Raw genomic sequence first — 18,253 nt, 5'->3', positions numbered from 1 at the left:
TTATATGGAAAGGAAAAAGAACTAGAATAAAATAATTTCGAAAGGACTCTTTGTACCCAATTTTAAGATATTATATAGCTATAGTAATCAAGACTGTGTGATACTGGTGAAGAGATGGATATAGAGCTAATGAAACAGAACAGAGAACCAGAAATATACCCACATAAATATGCTGAATTGATTTCTGGCAAAGGTGCAAAAGCAGTTCAGTGGAGGAAAGACAACCTTTTCCACAAATGGTGCAGGAAGAGTTGGACATCCATAGGCATAAAAGTAAACCTTTATATAAGTTTCATACCATATACAAAAATTAATTCAAAACTGATCATGAACCAAAATGTTAACTGCACCAGTCTTAGGCAGCTGGGGTGTAGAGGGTGGTCACCGCGGGCACAGTGGGCAGTGGCTGGGCAGAATATTGGCTACCAGAGTATTTAGCCTAATTGGCGGGCAATCAGTTTCCACCTCGGTGTGTGTAGGAGCACACGGAGTTGTTGTGAAGAGTGAAGACTACGCTCTCCCGAATGACGTCGACTTGGGTGACTACCCCTTGCCCCATGTGGCCCACGTCAAGACCCTCTCTGCCAGCCAGAAGGCCTTGAAGGAGAAGGAGAAGGCCTCCTGGATCAGCCTCTCTACTGATGAAAAAGTTGAACCATACCGCCTTAAGTTCAAGGAGAGCTTGGCAGAAATGAACAGGAGCATCAACGCGTGGAAGAGGGTTGTGGGCGTGGCCAAGTTCTTTATGAGCTTCACAGCTCTCATTCTCATCTGAGAGAAGCCCTGCATGTACCGCCCCATCCTGCACAGCTTTGAGGAGGAGTAGGTGGTCAAGTCAACCAAAAGGATGCTGGACATGAAGGTCAGCCCGGTCTAGCGCTTCTCGGCCAAGTGGGACTACGGCAACAGTGAGCAGAAAAAGATCCTGCTGTTCATGCACCTGAACGTCACCTCATTCTGTCACCTCCATGCAGCTCAGCATAGTTACTGGAAACCTTTGTGTCAGTACCAGTGCTAATAAATGAGCAGTTTATGTGGGGAAAAAAATGCTACCTGCTAGAATATAAAACTTTGAAGAAATAGAAAATTATCAAGTTTTAGAGTGAGGCAGAGAGTTTTTTAAGACTTGATAATGACAGCATAATCCAGAAAAGGAAATATTGATAAATTTGAAGTAATCAAAATTAAAAATTTTGCTCTATGAAATATTCCATTAGGATAAAAAGACAAGCTATAATGTGGAGAAAGTATTTACAAACAAAATATGCAACATACCCAATAGTATCTAGACTGTATAAACAACTCATAGCTCAACAACAACAACAACAAAAAACAATTAGAAAATGGCAAAATAAGACACATTCCATTGAAGAATATAAAGATGACATATGAAAAGATGTTCAACATCATTAGCCATTAGGGAAATGACAATCAAAATCATGATATCACTACACATCTACCAGAATGTCTAAAAAATATATATATATATATATATATATATATATATTTTAAGTGACAACACCAAATGCTGACAAGAGTGCCAAGAAACTGGATTGCTGCTGGGAATTTAGAATGATATAGCCACTTTGGAGAGCAGTTTGACAGTTTCTCATAAAAGTAAACACCCAAATGCTATGTGACCCAGAAAGTACATTGCTACACATTCATTTTAAAAATTGAAAACTTTGCTTACACAAATACCTGTGTGTGGATGTTTATAGCAGCTTTATTCATAATAGCCCCAAAGTGGAAATAATTCAGATGTCCTTCAACAGAAGAATAGTTAAACAAACTGTTATATCTCCATAACATGGAATACTACTCAGCAATGAAAAAGAACAAAATATTGATGCATGTAACAATGGGGGTGAATCTCTAAAGAATTATGCTGAGTGAAAAAAAAGCCAGTCCCCCAAATTTTCCATACTCTATGCTTCTATTTGTATAACATTCTTGAAATGACAGAATTATAGAAATAGGGAATAGATTAGTGGTTGCCAAGAGTTAAGGAGAGGGTAGGGGCAAGAGGGAAATGGATTTGGTTACAAAAGGGCAACATATGGGATCCTTGTGGGATGGAAATAACCCATATTTTGACTATCAATTTCAATATCCTGGCTATTATATTATACTACAGTTTTACAAGATGTTATTATTGGGGAAATTGGGTAATGTGTTACGGGATAGTAATGGGATTTCTCTGTATTATTTCCTATACCTTCATATAAATTTATAATTATCCCGTAAAATATATTTAATTAAAAAACAGCAGACTGGCTCTGTGGTTCTTTACCACAAGGAAATAAATCATACAAATGAAGATTTCACTGTCCTGAAATTAAGTTAGGAGAGTCATTTAGGGAGGAATCAGAACTTTCTGGTATTTCCCAAACTCTTTCTTTTTAAAAATTGGGGTGAAAAATAGATACCATAACTTTTATTATTTTAACCATTTTTAAGTGTATGGTCCAATGGCATTAAACTCATTCACATTGTTATGCAACCCATCACCAACATCCAGCTCTAGAACTTTTTCGTCATCCCAAACTGAAACTCTAGACCCAGTCTAGACTCATTCTTCAAAATATGAGCTGCTTCAAGACTTTTCATGGCCTTGTGCAAGCGCCAGGCTCATCTCTGTATTGTTCCAATTTTGTATGTGTACTGCCAGAGTACCTAAATCCTTTCTTTAGATGGATATTTTTTTCTACCTACATGTGATAGCAATTAGGTGATAACCCAGAGGCATCATTCCTGGCAGCCCTGTCATTTCCTTAACACGCTGTGGTTAACAGAGTCAATTGTTTGGTTCTTTGGCCATAAGACAATTTCACAGATATCTTGAAGATTATGTTTGTAAGTAAATTAATCCAATTTAGAAACATCCATTACCTCTCTCCACTTTCCTTATTGTCTACTCTGAATACTATCCTTAGGTAACTAGGGTACTCATTTTATGTAACCTAAAATTTTGTGTGCCTGTGGTATATGGACCTGGAGAAATTCTGAGGGAAGGAATATTCTTTTATAGTTCAAGAAATTAGCTATTTCCATAAATTATTCTTAGTAATCTTTGTTTCTCTCTCTCTTCTTAAAAATACTCAGGATTCTAAACCTTCTGTATTTAAAGCTTTCCCTTATGTATATAGTTCTTTTCAAGAGTACCTTGAATTCTGGAAATATTTAGCCGAATGTGTTCTATTTAATTTCTTCGATTCAGTTGGGATCTATTTTCTAAAACTTGTGTCAGAAATTACAACACTCTTCTCTGATATTGAAGTATTTTGAGTGTTTGAGAGTTTCCCTTAGTGTGGAAATTGGCTGCCTTTCATTTTTTAAATAGGCTTTATTTTTTAGAAGAGTTTTAGATTTATAGAAAAGTTGAGAAGACAGTACGGAGAATTCTTATATATCTTGCACTCAGTTTCCTTTATATTAGTATTACAATTAATAAGTCAACATTGATAGGTTATTATTAACTAAAAGTTCATAGTTTATTCAGATTTCCTTATTTTTTACCTAATGTCCTTGTCTATTTCAAGACATTCACACTGCCTTTAGTTGCTATATTCCCTTTGGCTCCTCTTGGCTGTGGAGTTTCTCAGAGTTTCCCTGTTTTTTTATTATCCTGACAGTTCTGAGGATTACTGGTTACATGTTTGTAAGGACATCCCGCAATTGGACTTTGTATAATGTCTTTTTCATCAACACAGAAATCAAGTGCCATTTTCACCTGCTCAGTGTGTGAGAGTTAAAGGAGATATTTGGGGATAAGCACTCTGGACTTCTTGGTTTACATATCAAATGCATGCTTTCAGACAAGTTGCCTGCTATCTCTAGGAATTAGCTCATTTGGGGAGAGGCAATATCCCCTTGCATCCTTGTGGCTACAAGGCCCCAAGATGTCAAAGTATCATAAAATCTAGAAAATAAAAAGCATGATTTATACACAACAACTGATTATTTTACTGTTTCCATGGTTGTACTTTTTCCAGGATGTCATGTAATTGGAATCATACAATATGTAGACTTTTCAGATTGATTTCTTTCCCTTAGGAAGATGTATTTAAAGTTCCTTTATATCTTGATAGCTCATTTATTTTAAATTGATGTGCCACTATTTGTTCATCCATTAACCTGCTGAGGGACATCTTCCTTCCAGTTGCTTCCAGTTTTTGGTAATTATGAATCAAGCTGCTATAAACGTTCATGTGCAGATTTTTGTGCAGACATATGTTTTCAAATCAATTGGAAAAATATCTGGGAGTACAATTGCTGGATCATATGGTAAGTCTATGTTTAGCTTTGTAAGAAACTGCCAAAGTAGCTTCCAAAGTGGCTGTGCCATTTTGCATTCCCACCAACAGTGAATGAACATTTCTGTTCCATGTCCTCACCAGCATTTGGTGGTTTCAGTTTTTTGGATGTTAGCCATTCCAATAAGTTTGTAGTAGTATCTCATTTTTTGATCAGTAATTACCTAATAACTGATACTGAGAATTTTTTCATATGCTTATTTTTCAGCTGCATATTGTCTTTGGTAAGGTATCTGCTCAGATTTTTCACCCATTTCCTAATTGAGTTGTTTGTTTTCTTATTGTTGAGCTTTAAAATTTTTTGGTGTATTTTAGATAAAAATCTTTTATCAATTCTGTGGCTTGCCAATATTTTCTTTCAGTAGGTGGCTTGTCTTTTGTTTCCTTTAAACGTGTCTTTTACAGAGTAGAAGTTTTTCAATATTTAATTTCAATAAAGTTGAATAAATCATTTTTTAATGAATTTTACTTCAGTTGTACCTAAAAACATATTGCTAAACCCAGAGTCACATAGATTTTCCCCCATGTTTTCTTTCAGAAGTTTTATGTTTAAGTCTATGATCCATTTTTAGTTTAATTTTTGTGAAATGAGTAAGACTATTATTATTATTTTGCACATAGATGTCTAATTTTTCTAGCACTATTTGTTATGAAGATTATCCTTTCTCCGTTGAATTGTCTTTGCTCCTTTGTCAGAGATCAGTTGACTGTATCTTTGTGGATCAATTTCTGGACTCTCTTTGTTTCCATTGATGTGCATGTCTATGCATTTGCCAGTATCACACTGTCTTGATTACTGTATCTTTATTAAAAATAAATATTTCAGCAGGCCCCAGCTTTGGTCATTTAAACTTTTCAGGAAGAAGGCTAGAGGACCGAGAGTTTTAGTTTCCGATTAAGCTGCTGGTGCACCTGGAATGACTGTATCCATCAATCTTATCGCCTCAATGCCTACACTTCCTAGCTAAAATTTTTACAAGATAATGTGGCAGAGCTTCTAGGTAAACAGAATGTCAAATGTCTTATTAGCTTAGGAAAAATGTTTTCAACATATAAAATTGACAAAAGGTTGGTATCCAGGATATGTAAAGAACTCCTATAAGTCAATATGGAAATATAATTAAACAAATTTTAAAAGCAGATAAGGGATATGAATGGGCAATACACAGAAGAAATTAAAATAGCCAACAAGACAAAAGAAAGAAAAAAAAGAAAAAAAATTTTATCTCCTAACTTCTCGGGAGGTAAGAGGTACAAATTAAAACAACAATAGCATTTCACATCCAATCAGATTTACAGAAATTTAAAAGCTGGATAATATCATGTGTTATTATGGTACGACAGAAAATTCATTAATTCTGTTGTTGCAGAATTAATTAGTATGACCATTCTAGGGAGTATTTTGAAAATATGTAATAATATTAAATATTTGTGTTCCCTATGAAAACAGCAGCATTTCACCTCAAAGCATGTATTTTAAAGAAATTGTCGAACAAAGAGAGATTTAAAATGTACTAGATTTTTCTGTTTTCTATATTCATCCTTACTGGGTGGTTTACCTCGGAAAGTCTAAGGAAAGTAATTCTTCCAATCCCTTCCCTTTTCTGAATCTGAAACCCTTGTTCTAGGTTTAAACGTCTGGGCAGGCAAGTCAGAAGCAGCGTAATTGAAACAGCAAGCATCATAGCCAAAGTCACATCTGGGCAATTTTTCTGTTAACTACGCTGAGGGAGAAAATGGCAGATAACTTCAGAAGATGCTCAGAAATTGCTGTTTTCTTGCGGCACATCATCCACATCATTTGGCAAATGTATGATAGGATTTTTATCGTTATCAGCACGCAATCTTTATGATTGTATTAAAAACTTGTACTAAGGCACCATGAAAATTAGAGACACCAGGTATTTTCATGCTATATTAATGCTCAAGGGACTTACAGTGACAAACTAAACTTGAATAAAAGCTTGGGATTTATCATGCTTTGCTTCAGAGACACATTTTAAAAATTCATGGTTTAGCAAAAATACCTCTGTGGTGTTTGAAACCAGACATTTCTGGATATTTTAGCCTTTTAAAAATTTAACCTTCTTGAGATAAAATTTCATTATATATACAAAGGACCTAAATGATAACCATTTTATAGAGTCTTATGAGAAATATGTAAAATTATAAATGAAGGCTTTTAGCATCATGATTGGCATAAGGCTCAGTGAACGTTAATTCTCCTTTTTTCCAATTTACTTAAAATAATTCCAACATGCAGAGTCATAGAGAGTAAAACAAACCCCATTTAAAAAAATCACAGTACCTTGTCAAATTGTCTCAAGTGATTTTTAAAGAAATAAAAATTTACAGGCACAGTTAAAGCTCCCTGTGTTCCATCGCTGACTACATTCATCTGCCTTCCCCAGAAGTAGCTATTAGCCTTATTTATTCATAATTTTTGTGCATTTCTATATGTTTTAGTTGTGTATATTTATATACATTTAACAAAGTATGTAGTGTAAAAAATTAAAAAAACAGAAGCCTCGATTAGATAGAGTCAGGAAACCAGAAGGGGGAGCTCACATGCCCTACAAAGATAGCAGAGCCCAAGGGGAAGAAGAAAGACTTCTTTCCTGGCAAGGACTCAGCCACTGAAAAACTATGGACTCTGATTTCGATAGCCCTCCCAACTTCCTTTTCCCCTCTGCAGAAGAGTTCTTCCCCCGCCATGCGGGAACTTGCAAATGGCTCGTCTCGTGGTTGCAGACCCCAAACTGCAATTCTTGAATAAACTTATCTTTGCTGGAGAAATAACTGACAGTCTGTTTGTTTAAGGCCAACAATAGATACGGTGTTTTTAAACTTTATATAAATGACAGTGTTTTATTTATTTATTTTTTTTATTGAGGTATAGTCAGTTTACAATGTTGTGTCAATTTCTGGTGTACAGCACAATGCTTCAGTCATACATGAAAATACATACATTCATTTTCATATTCTTTTTCACCACAGGCTACTACGAGATTATTTTTATGAATTGAGTAAATTTAAAATCAAATTCATTGTTTTCCCATGTAGATAACAAATTGTCCCAGATCAGTATAGTAAATAGTTCATTCTTACTGATTTGTAATGCCACCCTAATCACATGTCAAGTTTACTTATAGGTCTTACAGGTGTGTGTTTGATTTTGAATTCCCTTCTCTTAGTGTCATTATACATCCCTGTGTCAGTACGACATTGCCTTGTTCAAAACTGCTTTACCACAAACTTCGTATTTTGTTAAGGCAATTCTTTCTAATTCTTTTAAATTATAGAAACTTTTTATTTTCCATATTAATTAGAATATGATTGTTAAGTTATACATGCACACATTTCAGACTTTCATTGGGATGGTACTGAAATTTTGGAAAAATCTGGACAGAACTGCTTTTATTACAATAATTCACATACATAATAGATCGATGTATTCTGTTAACAAGAAACAAAGCCAGGCACTTGTTAAAGGCAGTAAGATAGATTTCACTTAGTAATTACTGTAGTAGGGAAGAGAATCCAGCTTCAGTTGAGCTCAACTTCAGTCTTTGAAGAGGTTACTGGGCATATTAAAGGGAGAGTGAAGCTGAGGAAATGATGGGGGCTCCCGCAGAGTTAGGAAAGTTGAAAGTCACAGAAAGTGGATAGGAAGGTCGGTCAGTGAGATTAGGCCTTCTGGGTTTGCTAATTGGTTCATTTTGAAGTTAGGCTCTTAGGCTCTGACAGACACTGCGAGGCAGCCTCTCTGTCTTCAGGTTTTAGCTGGGACAATCAGTAAATTATTTTTCACAGCTTTGAGCTTTCTCAGGCAGGAATTTAAGGGGACCTGGACCATCCCAGGGACATGGTTTTGAGCTGTTGGAAACCATGCTAGAGTTTGTTCAGATCTCTAGAGTAGGGGATGGACAACATTGTGCTGAGAGCCCACAGGCTTTATAGGCCAAAGTTGAGGCCTAGGTGAGAAGGGAGCTCAGAGGAGCCTGAGTTTGGTCAAGGAGAGAGTCTGTCAATTCACTTTTTTAATATTCTTTACTAATGTTTTGTGATTTTTTTTTAAATCCCATGGTGAATTTGTAGAGGGCTAAATATCCAGTAACGTTAATAGAAAGTCAATCAGTCATGTTCAAAATCAATAAATCGAGAAAACATGTGACCATATACAGAATAAATTATCGATTCTAGGCAGACTGAAAGACTTAAGCCAGTATGAGGTCACCTATACAAAAAAGTTACATTTTTGTATATCTGAATTTTGGATGTTTAAATTCCTTCCCTGCTTTATACACAGATAAATAGATAGACAGATCGATGGTTAGATAGATGACGGTTAGATAGATAAAAAGAAAGAATATTTATTTAAGGAAAAAGCAACTGACAACCTTTTAGAAGTTGAAAAATACATGAGACAGAAATTGCCTAAATCATCACAGAAAGAGTTCAGGCACATAATTCTGGACAGAATCCAGGATGTTGTAGACAACATGTTCTCTTTTATGAAGGACTTCAAAAAGGAGATACAGGGGTTTGAAAGGAGATGAAAAATGGGAGAAAAACAAAATCTATTAGAGAGATGAAAGCCATATTAGATGTAATATGAATTAGAATATAATCTAAAAAGCATTCATTATAGTAAAGACCATAGATATGGATGAGAGAAGAGATAGAATGTGTATATAATAGATATCCTTGGAAAAGGCCAAAGACAATATAAAATGTGATGAAATACATAAACTCAAGGGAAATTTCTTCTAAAATGAGGAATATTTTTGTCTGCAGAGCAAAAGGGCACATTAATCCTGAGAAGATTTTTGATACAGAAAAATTAACACCAATTTATATCTTAAGAATATTGAGTTTAGAAAGTAAAAAGAAGATTCCTGTGGGTAGTCTCTGAGGCAGACAAAGCAAATTACGTGGAGTTTGGGCTTCAGACTTTCTATATTAACATTTATTCCTTTAGATGGAAAATAAATTCTGAGGAAATTCTGTGGGAAATAAATTGTGACTTAATACTCAGATCTTCAGTCCTGTTGTCAATTCAAGCATAAATATAACAAAGGGACAATTACAGATATTGAAGAATTTTAGGACTGAAGAATCTGAGCTCCTGCTACCAGAATCAACAAGCAATCAAGCCAACTCTAATGAATGACAAAATCCATCCAAACAGGAGAAGAAACAAGACATAACTCAAGACACTAAAGACGTAGAAACCATGTTGAAAGCACCTGTGGTGGGCATTTGATCCATTTAGTTAGAGATGTAAAATGTAACAACTGGGAAAAGTACATTTATAAAAAAGAAGATACCTTGACATAGGCATGGATGTAAAAATAGTAAGATGGGTAACAAGAATTTTGGAAGAATTTGAAGAAACAGAAAGATCTCAATTTTCTCATACTTATTAGCAGAGAATTATGAAATAGAAACGAACATTGAAATGTATGGTTTAAAAAATACAAAATCTCAACCTGCTAATTTAATAGACTATTTTTTTTTTAATGAGCAGCTCTAGGTTCATGGCAAAACAGTGTACAGAAAGTTCCCATATAAGCCTTGTCCTCCCTTCAACCTCCCCACCATCAACAACCTACATCACAATGGTACATTTACAGTCAACAAACTTATATTAAGACATCATGATCCCCCATCGCCTAGTTTAATTTAGGGTTCACTCTTGGTGCTGCCCATTCTATGGGTTTTGACAAATGTATAATGACGTGTACCCATTATTATAGTTCAGCCTGTTAATTTTTAATATTGTTTTCTAAACTCTAGAGGCATGTTTTAGGAACTGAAAATTTCTTATGTGGAATATTATTCAGGACTGGCTGGGATATGTTACATAAACAGATGCCTCCAAAATCTCAGTGGCTGAATATAAGGAGGCTTTATGTCTTGTTGCAAAGTGGGCTACAGGTCCAGGCACCTGCAGCCTTCCGATTTGACCGTCATGTAGCTGCACCATCTGGATTATGTAGCCTCCCTGGAGAACATGGTAGGGGAGGAGAGTGTTAGAGAGGCGTATATGGCCACTGAATGCTTTGGCCTGGGAGTCACTATTGTTCCATCCCAACTCATTGGCTAGAGACAGTCACATGATCCCACTTAGCAACAAAAGGACACCTGGAGCGCAGTCTCCTGGAGTAGAGAGCAGTGTGCGATCTGGAGTACAAAAGGGGAGGAAACTCAGGGTGGGGGCTAGAAAGCTCTGCCAAAGGAAGACAGATAATTCTCTGTTCAGTAGCTCCTTTAGTGTTATATTAATGCTCTCTTGCTCTCTCGCCACTGCCCCCCCCCTTTTTGTTTCACTTAACTTCAACTGAATTCCAAGTTATTTATCATAAATACAGTTATATACTTTTTATACATTTATTTTTTCATTTATTTTTCTCTTCCTCTTTCCCTCCTTCCCTCCCTCTCTCTTTCTGTTCCTTTCCATTCCTTTTGTCTCCCTTCCTTCCTTCCTTTCTTCCTTTTTCTTTCTTTTTCTTTCTTCCTTCCTTTCTTCCTTTTTCTTTCTTTTTCTTTCTTTCTTCCTTTCTTCCTTTCTTCCTTTCTTTCTTTCTTTCTTCCTTCCTTTCTTTCTTTCTTTCTTTCTTTCTTTCTTTCTTTCTTTCTTTCTTTCTTTCTTTCTTTCTTTCTTTTTCTTTCTTTCTTTCTTCCTTCCTTTCTTTCTTTCTTCCTTCCTTTCTTTCTTTCTTTCTTTCTTTCTTCCTTCCTTCCTTCCTTCCTTCCTTCCTTCCTTTCTTTCTTCCTTTCTTTCTTTCCTTCTTTCTTTTTCTTTCTTTTCTTCTCTTTCTTTCTTTTCTTCTCTTTCTTTCTTCCTTCCTTCCTTCCGTCCTTCCTTCCTTCCTTCCTTTCTTCCTTTCTTTCTTCCTTTCTTTCTTTCTTTCCTTCTTTCTTTTCCTTTCTTTTCTTTCTTCTCTTTCTTTCTTTCCTTTTTCTTTTTTCTTTTTCTTTCTTTCTTCTTTTTCTTTCTCTCTCTTTCTGTCTATGCATAAATATGAGAAATGACCACAATAACATGTAGGTAAAAATTAATAAACTGAAGCCTCAATTACATAGAGTAGGGAGACCAGAAAGGGGTCTGTGATGATAGCAGAGCCCAACAGGAAGAAGGAAGACTCCTCTTCTTTCCTGGCAAGAACTCAGCCAATGAAAAGTCACGGACTCTGCTTATTATAACCCTCCCTGCTTCCTTTTCCTCTCTCTGAAGGCATTCTCCTTCCCTTGCTGTGCCAGGACTTGCACATGGCTCGCCACGATTACAGACCCCAAATGGCAATTCTCTGCAGATCCTGAATAAACCTATTTTTTCTGGAGAAATATCTGCTGGTCTATTTGTTTCAGTTCAACACTTACCAAATGTTAGTGGTGATTTGTGAATGTCAAGGCTATATTATTATTTAAAATTTTCTTTTTAACACCAGGATATAGTATTTTTCACCAAAAATGGTACATTTAAAAATGATGTAATAATACTATGTACAGTTTAAAAATCCTGAAGAGAGTAAGTTTTATACGTAGAAGCTCAGTGCATGAGTTAGATTCAATGCTAGTTTCTAGCATCACCCCCTTGTATTTGTAGCATATTTCCTACTTCATATACTGCTTCCCATAATTAATAATGATAATAATTATGATAATAGCACCACAGTTTACAGGATTTCCTTCCTATTTGCTGCTTCCAGACACATCAGTATCTTGTTAAGTATTAATTCCTGTCTGACAAAATACAATGTTCTTTATGCTAGCCTAATTCACCCATTTGTCACAAACCCATGGACAACCTAAATTCATTAAGTCAGTCCTCCCAGATCATCCCCATTTATTTCTAACCTGCTCCTATTTAGGTCAAGTTCATATATAGTTTTGAAACTTGGCTTTCGGTCACGGGACATCTATTCCCCATCTTGTTTACACAACTGCTATCTTTGACTTCCTTTCAAGGGCTTTGTTTGAACTTTTCCTCCTCACCTTTTTACTGCTTCAGGAAACAAACTCTGTCCACGATGACCCCTCAGGAGCCCAACTCCCTGACCCAGGCCACCAGCTGGGAGCCTAGCATGCTGAATTCAAGGAAGCTTGAGTCAGAGGCCACACAGGATAGCGGTTAAGTGCCTAGTGTTTGGAGTGATCTAGCCTTGGTCCTAAACTAAATTCTGGCTTTTACTGGTAGATGACCTGGGAATCCCCTAATTCTCAGTTTCCTGGTCTGTTTAATGGAGATCAGCACACCTTCTTTTTAAGGTGGTTGTAAGGATAAAATGAGATAATTTACACAGAGTACTTACTATAATGTGAGCTGTAGGGCAAATGTTCACTGAGAGTGACTTTCATGTATTATAACTCAGCAAAAGCAAAGACTGTTCTAGGAAACATAAAGTAGGGCAGATTCTGAGGTGAAAATTGCTCTTTCCAGGCTAATGAATTTAAAATATACTTTTATGTCCATGAGAAGTGGTGGATGGAGCTTCCTGTTTTGAGTGTCTACCTATGTCTCCAATTGCGTTTTCCTGCCTCTGAAAGGTATTTCAAATTGCCCCGTAGGCAATTCTCATTCCTCAGAAACCTCTTTTTTTTCTTCTCTTTTTCCATGAGACATTTCCTCTTCATCCCTAAAATGTGGATGAAGAAGCTTTCCCAGCGCAGAGAAACACAAGTCGACCGCAAATAGGAAGACGCTGTTTACGGAGCATATTTCTTTTGGGAGAATCATTGTCACATATCTGACTCAACACTTATTTCTAGAAGAACAAGTTGTTCAGGAAGGAAATCTATTTCCATATCTAAAATGAAAGTTTTATTTAAGAAGTGCAATTGGAATAAATCGCACAAGAGAAAGCGGTTAGAGCGCACAGCTGCTGGTTTCAAATTTAACACTGTTTGTATTTGAAAAAGTAACTGGGAAAGTTTCACTTTCAGTTCTAGCCCCGCTGGGTAGCTTCAGGGCACATGAACGTGTTCTTGATTCCTAGCTCTGTTTGTAAGCGTCTTTGTGCAGAAGCTCTGTGGCTTTTCATCAAGCAACCACCTTCCATCGAACACCCATGGTGCTTCTTGGGCTGGGATTTTGAGATTTGACTGTGAGAGTTCTCTTGGCAAAGGGAGTGAGGTGTTTGTTGCTGCTGGTGTTGAGTGAAAGCAGACAAGACAGGAATGCTTATCTGAGGGGGTCTAGAACTGGATGGAGATTGAGATATCAGATCCAAGTTCAGGTGGACTCCTGGACAGAGACCCACAGTCTGATGCCTTTAATGAAATCTGTAGTGTTTGATTACTTTATTATCATTTTCAGGATTCTCCGCCTAGATTTTATTGCTTGCTGTCTCACTCTATTTCCCTCCGCCTTTCACATTCTTTCCCTTTTCTGTTTCCCATTTCTTCCATCTTCCCCTTTTCATTTTTCCTCCATGTATCTTCTCAGGTACTATTTTTCTCCAAGATGTCTGCAGCCTCCATCTCTTCTCTTCCCTAATTATTTCTCCCCACTTTCCCATCCTTTCATTACATTTTCCTATTGCTCTTTCTCTTTATTTCCTATTTTCTCTTCTTTTTGTCACAAATTGAATGAGGAGTAGAAAATACGCCAAACTGTGATTGCACTGCATTTGGCACATCTTCATGAAATCTGATCTTACTTTGCAGTCGAAAGTGATCTGCTGCTTGCTTCCCTGGATTCTCCTAATACTCCATTGGTCTCTGATTTGTCCTTGCCTCCCTCCTTCCAGCAGTCTGAGCATCTGTCCACTCTCCTGCATCACAGTGGAAGCTCCTTGTGCAAAAGGATAATGTCTTTTCCATCGTTGTCTCCTCCATAAAACTTAGCATACTATCTTGCAATTGGTAGACACATTTATTCTATAAATATTCCTGAATATACACATAAAATGACCAATAAGGTAATTTAATATGTGATCGGAAGTTTCAAGGTTTTATCTGCTAAGAGAGTTCTGCAAATAGCTGTCTCTATTGTGCTAAAAAGAGATTCATTTTAAAGATAAATTTCCAAGGAAATGTTTCAGAAAAGACTTATTATTTAGATGAGTTTAGAACCAGAGTAGCCACTGCTTTTATCATTAAGCACACAGGGCTTTGAATGAACGTACTGGGTGGGGCTAGGGAGAAGAGAATGAGCCAAACCATGGTCCTGGGAACCAGGAGGAATGTTCGGAACCTAAGTCACCCCATGTGTATAGTCCAAATGATAATATTTGAGAGACTTTGATGAATTCACTTTGTTGTTTGATTTCAAACTTTCAAAACGAGTTCAATGTATATCTCTTCTCCACTTCCTCTTCTTTAAATGGTCAAGGGAGACGACAAATTAGATCGAAATGGCAAGTATTTTGGCTTTTACTGTGACAAGCAAAGATGTAAACTTACCCTGGGTATGTGGGATTTTGTGCGATGCCACTCATAGTTAAAGCCAAGTACCAAATGTGACCTTAGAGGCCTTAGAGGATCTTTGCCATATCTCCTTCTTCCCAACCCCTCTAGGTCTTTGATCTCATACTTTTCTACTGTCTCCCTCTATCCCAGCCATAATTCTTCAGTAGGCTGGGCAAAGGTACACTCCCTGGTTGGGGTTTCGCATCCTCTGCCAAGAATACTTTCCCTCTATGGCTCATTCCCTCTCTTCTTTCAGATCATTAGTTAGAAGTCATTTTCTCAGAAAGGCCTTTCCTCTTCACCTTCCCTAAAAATTTGAAACTTCTTTATATCATTCTTTTTTACTCTCCTTTTTAATTTTTTACACTTACTACAGACACTCTAATATTGCATATCAGCTTACAAAGGACCAGTTTCATGGCCCCAAGCTTGGTTTTATGCTCTGCTAGCACTATCTTGAAATTCTTAATAACTTTTGAACAAGGGCCCACATTTTCAGTTTGACATTGGGCCCTGCAGATTATGTAGACAGTTCTGAGTTTTCCTATTTTTAATATTGCCTGTCTCGCCTCTAGAATATAAGCTGGTTGGAGGCTGTGATTTATGTTTTTTGAACACATTATACATGTTTGAAAAATATTATTATATTTTAATAAAATATTTATTATAAAATAAATTAATTAGTGAAGCGATGAGTATAGTAGATGTAGATTAAGTTGAATTCTTCCTTTTCTTTTTTTTCTCACTTTTTTTTTTGCTATGCATAAAATATGTGTTAGAAGACAGGTTTGTGCTGCCATTTAAATAGTAAAAGTTGACCAAGGTTGGGGAAATAAAAAAGCCAAAGCATTGTGAGGTTTTAGAAATATATGTTGGAAATTAATCATATATATATATAAATAAAATTTACCACTTTAGCCATTTTAAAGTGTGCATTAAGTACATTCACACTGCTGTATAACTATAATTACCATCCATCTCCAGAATGTCTTCCTCTTCCTAACTGCAATTATAGCCACTAAACAGCAATTCCTAATTCTCCCTTTACCCGAGACCCTGGCAACCACCATTTGACTTTCTGTCTCTATGAATTTGACTATTCATGCTACTTCATATGATTAGAATCATACAATATATGTCCTTCTGAGCTTCCAGATACATCCACATTTTAACATGTGTCAGAATGTCCTTTTTTAAGGCTGAATAATATTCCATTGGCTGAATAGGCCACGTTTTGTTTATTGGTTCACACATTGATGAATACTTGAGTTGCTTCCAGCTTTTGGCTGTTGTGAATAATGCTGCTATGAACATAGTTGGACGAATATTCGAGTCCCTGCTTTAAATTCTTTTTGGGTTTCATCCTAGAGGTGGAATTCTCATATCATATGGTGATTCTACATTTAATTTTTTGAAGAATTTTCTTACTGTTTTCCATAGCAGCTGTACCATTTTACATTCCCATCAGCAATACACAAGATTTTCAATTTCTCCATATTCTCACATTGTTTTTTAAAAAATAATTTCCTTCATAACTGAGAGTTTAATTGTCATTTCAATAATAATCGGTAATATTGAACATTCCTTCATGTGCTCATTGGCTATTTGCATATCTTCTTTGGAGTCATTATCTATTCAAGTCCTTTGCCCATTTTAAAATCAGATTGTTGTTGTTACTGAGTTTTAGGGGTTATTTTTATATTCTGGATATTAATCTCTTATCAAATGCATAATTTACAAATATTTTCTACCATTCCATCGGTTGCCTTTTCACTTGCTGATAGTTTCTTTTGATGCACAAAGTTTTAAATTTTGAGGTAGCCCAATTTATGTTTTTATTTTGCATCCTGTACAAAGCCAATGTCATGAAACTCTTCCCCTGTGTTTCTTCTTTAAGTTTTATGGTTTTAGCTATTACATTTAGGTCTTTGATTCATTTTGAGTTAACTTTTGTGTATAAAGTAAGAATACCACTTCATTCTTTTTCATATGGTACCCAGTTTTCCCCAGCACTATTCATTGACAAGACTATCTGTTCCCCATTGAAAGATGTTGGCCCTGTATATATGAGGGTTTATTCCTGGGATCTCTATTTTATTTCCTAGGTCTATATGTCTGTCTTTATGTCATTTCCAATCCTGTTTTGATTATTGAAGCTTTGTGGTAAGTTTTGAAATCAGAAAGTGTGAGACCTTCACCTTTGTCCCTCTTTTTCCAGATTGTTTTGGCTGTTTGGGGTTCCTCGAAATTCCAGGGGACATGGGGCCTTGAAGTAAATGTAATTGATTTCTGGCTCTAATTCAATTCAGACTTTTGTGGACAACAGCTAAACTGCTCTTCTCACTGGTCCAGGGAGATAAAAGGGGCTTTGATAGGTATCGGGAGAGCAGCTCCACAAAGGCAGACATCCCTGGAAATTGGGAGGAGGACTACCATGTCTGATATTAACTACAAGTACTGGGAGATCCTCCTTACTCCCTCCTCATTCGTCTGTCTCTTTCCATAGGTGTGAGTCAATTTCCACCGACAATCATTTCCCATATTTAGGTTCTGTCATGGAAGGAGGAACTGAAGTTGTTTCAGTAGGGAGCTTTAGTTGACTTTATCATAGTTAATAGGATGCTTTTCAGTTTAGCTTAATTATTTTATGATGTGGACTGGCCTCCTGGTGCTGTCTTTTTTGTTTAGTTCCCCCTGACACCTAAAGAATGAAAATTCAGGAATAAAAAAAGTATGCTGCAGATTTCCACACACTGGCTATCTAACCACAGCAGAATTGTTAATCAGATAAATCAAATCTCCCAGCTGAGACCTGGTATGACTTGAAATAGACTCGTTGGAGTAAATCCAAGCACCACCTACCACTGAATTGTTGCTCAAATAAAAAGTTCACGCTAAGTAATCATCTTTCCTGAATATGTATATATAAAATATATCTGGACAGATAAAAGAACCTGATAATATAATTCTTCCAGGGAAGGAAACTGGGAGCAGCAACTGGGATGGGAGAGAAATGTTTCATTATATACTGGTTTATACTTGAATTTTGAATCATGGTGATTGTCCTAGTTATTCAGAATTAAGTAGAATAAAAGTGAAAGTATAGGAAGCTATCCCCTACTAATTCTGACACATCTTATTCCTTTCCAGTACAATGTTGGAGAGTAGTGCTGAAAGTAGACATCTTTGTCTAGCATGACGCTGACAATGTCCCCTAGAAGTTCTATGTAGTATTTTTACATAGGCTTATAATTTGGAAATTTTCCTCTCATTCATAATAGATTCCTTCTGAAAATTCCTAAAATGCTTTCATTATTGCTAAAAGTAAACTGAATGATAAATCAGGTAAAGTACTAACAGACATCCAACTTTCTTGGGGAAAATATATTAATAGTCCTGGTTTGTTTGTTTAATTGTTTTAGATAATAAGGAGGAAAACTGCCTAGCCCTGAAAACATTAAACAACTAAGAGAACAAGTCAATGACCTCTTTAAATGAAATTTGCTAAGTTTTTATATCCA

The 18,253-nt window shown here is 36.2% G+C and overlaps 2 pseudogenes; one reads left to right on the top strand and one right to left on the bottom strand.

The window, feature by feature from the left end:
- The first annotated feature begins 337 nt into the window (after positions 1–337).
- On the top strand, positions 338–1,018 carry LOC105075404 (cytochrome c oxidase subunit 4 isoform 1, mitochondrial pseudogene; annotated as a pseudogene).
- A 1,562-nt stretch (positions 1,019–2,580) lies between these two features.
- Positions 2,581–2,676, bottom strand: LOC123619198 (U6 spliceosomal RNA; annotated as a pseudogene).
- Positions 2,677–18,253: the final 15,577 nt, after the last annotated feature.

The sequence above is a fragment of the Camelus bactrianus genome, chromosome 11 (assembly GCF_048773025.1).
Source record: "Camelus bactrianus isolate YW-2024 breed Bactrian camel chromosome 11, ASM4877302v1, whole genome shotgun sequence".
Classification (NCBI taxonomy): Eukaryota; Metazoa; Chordata; class Mammalia; order Artiodactyla; family Camelidae; genus Camelus; species Camelus bactrianus.
This window is presented reverse-complemented; position numbering and strand designations above follow the sequence as displayed.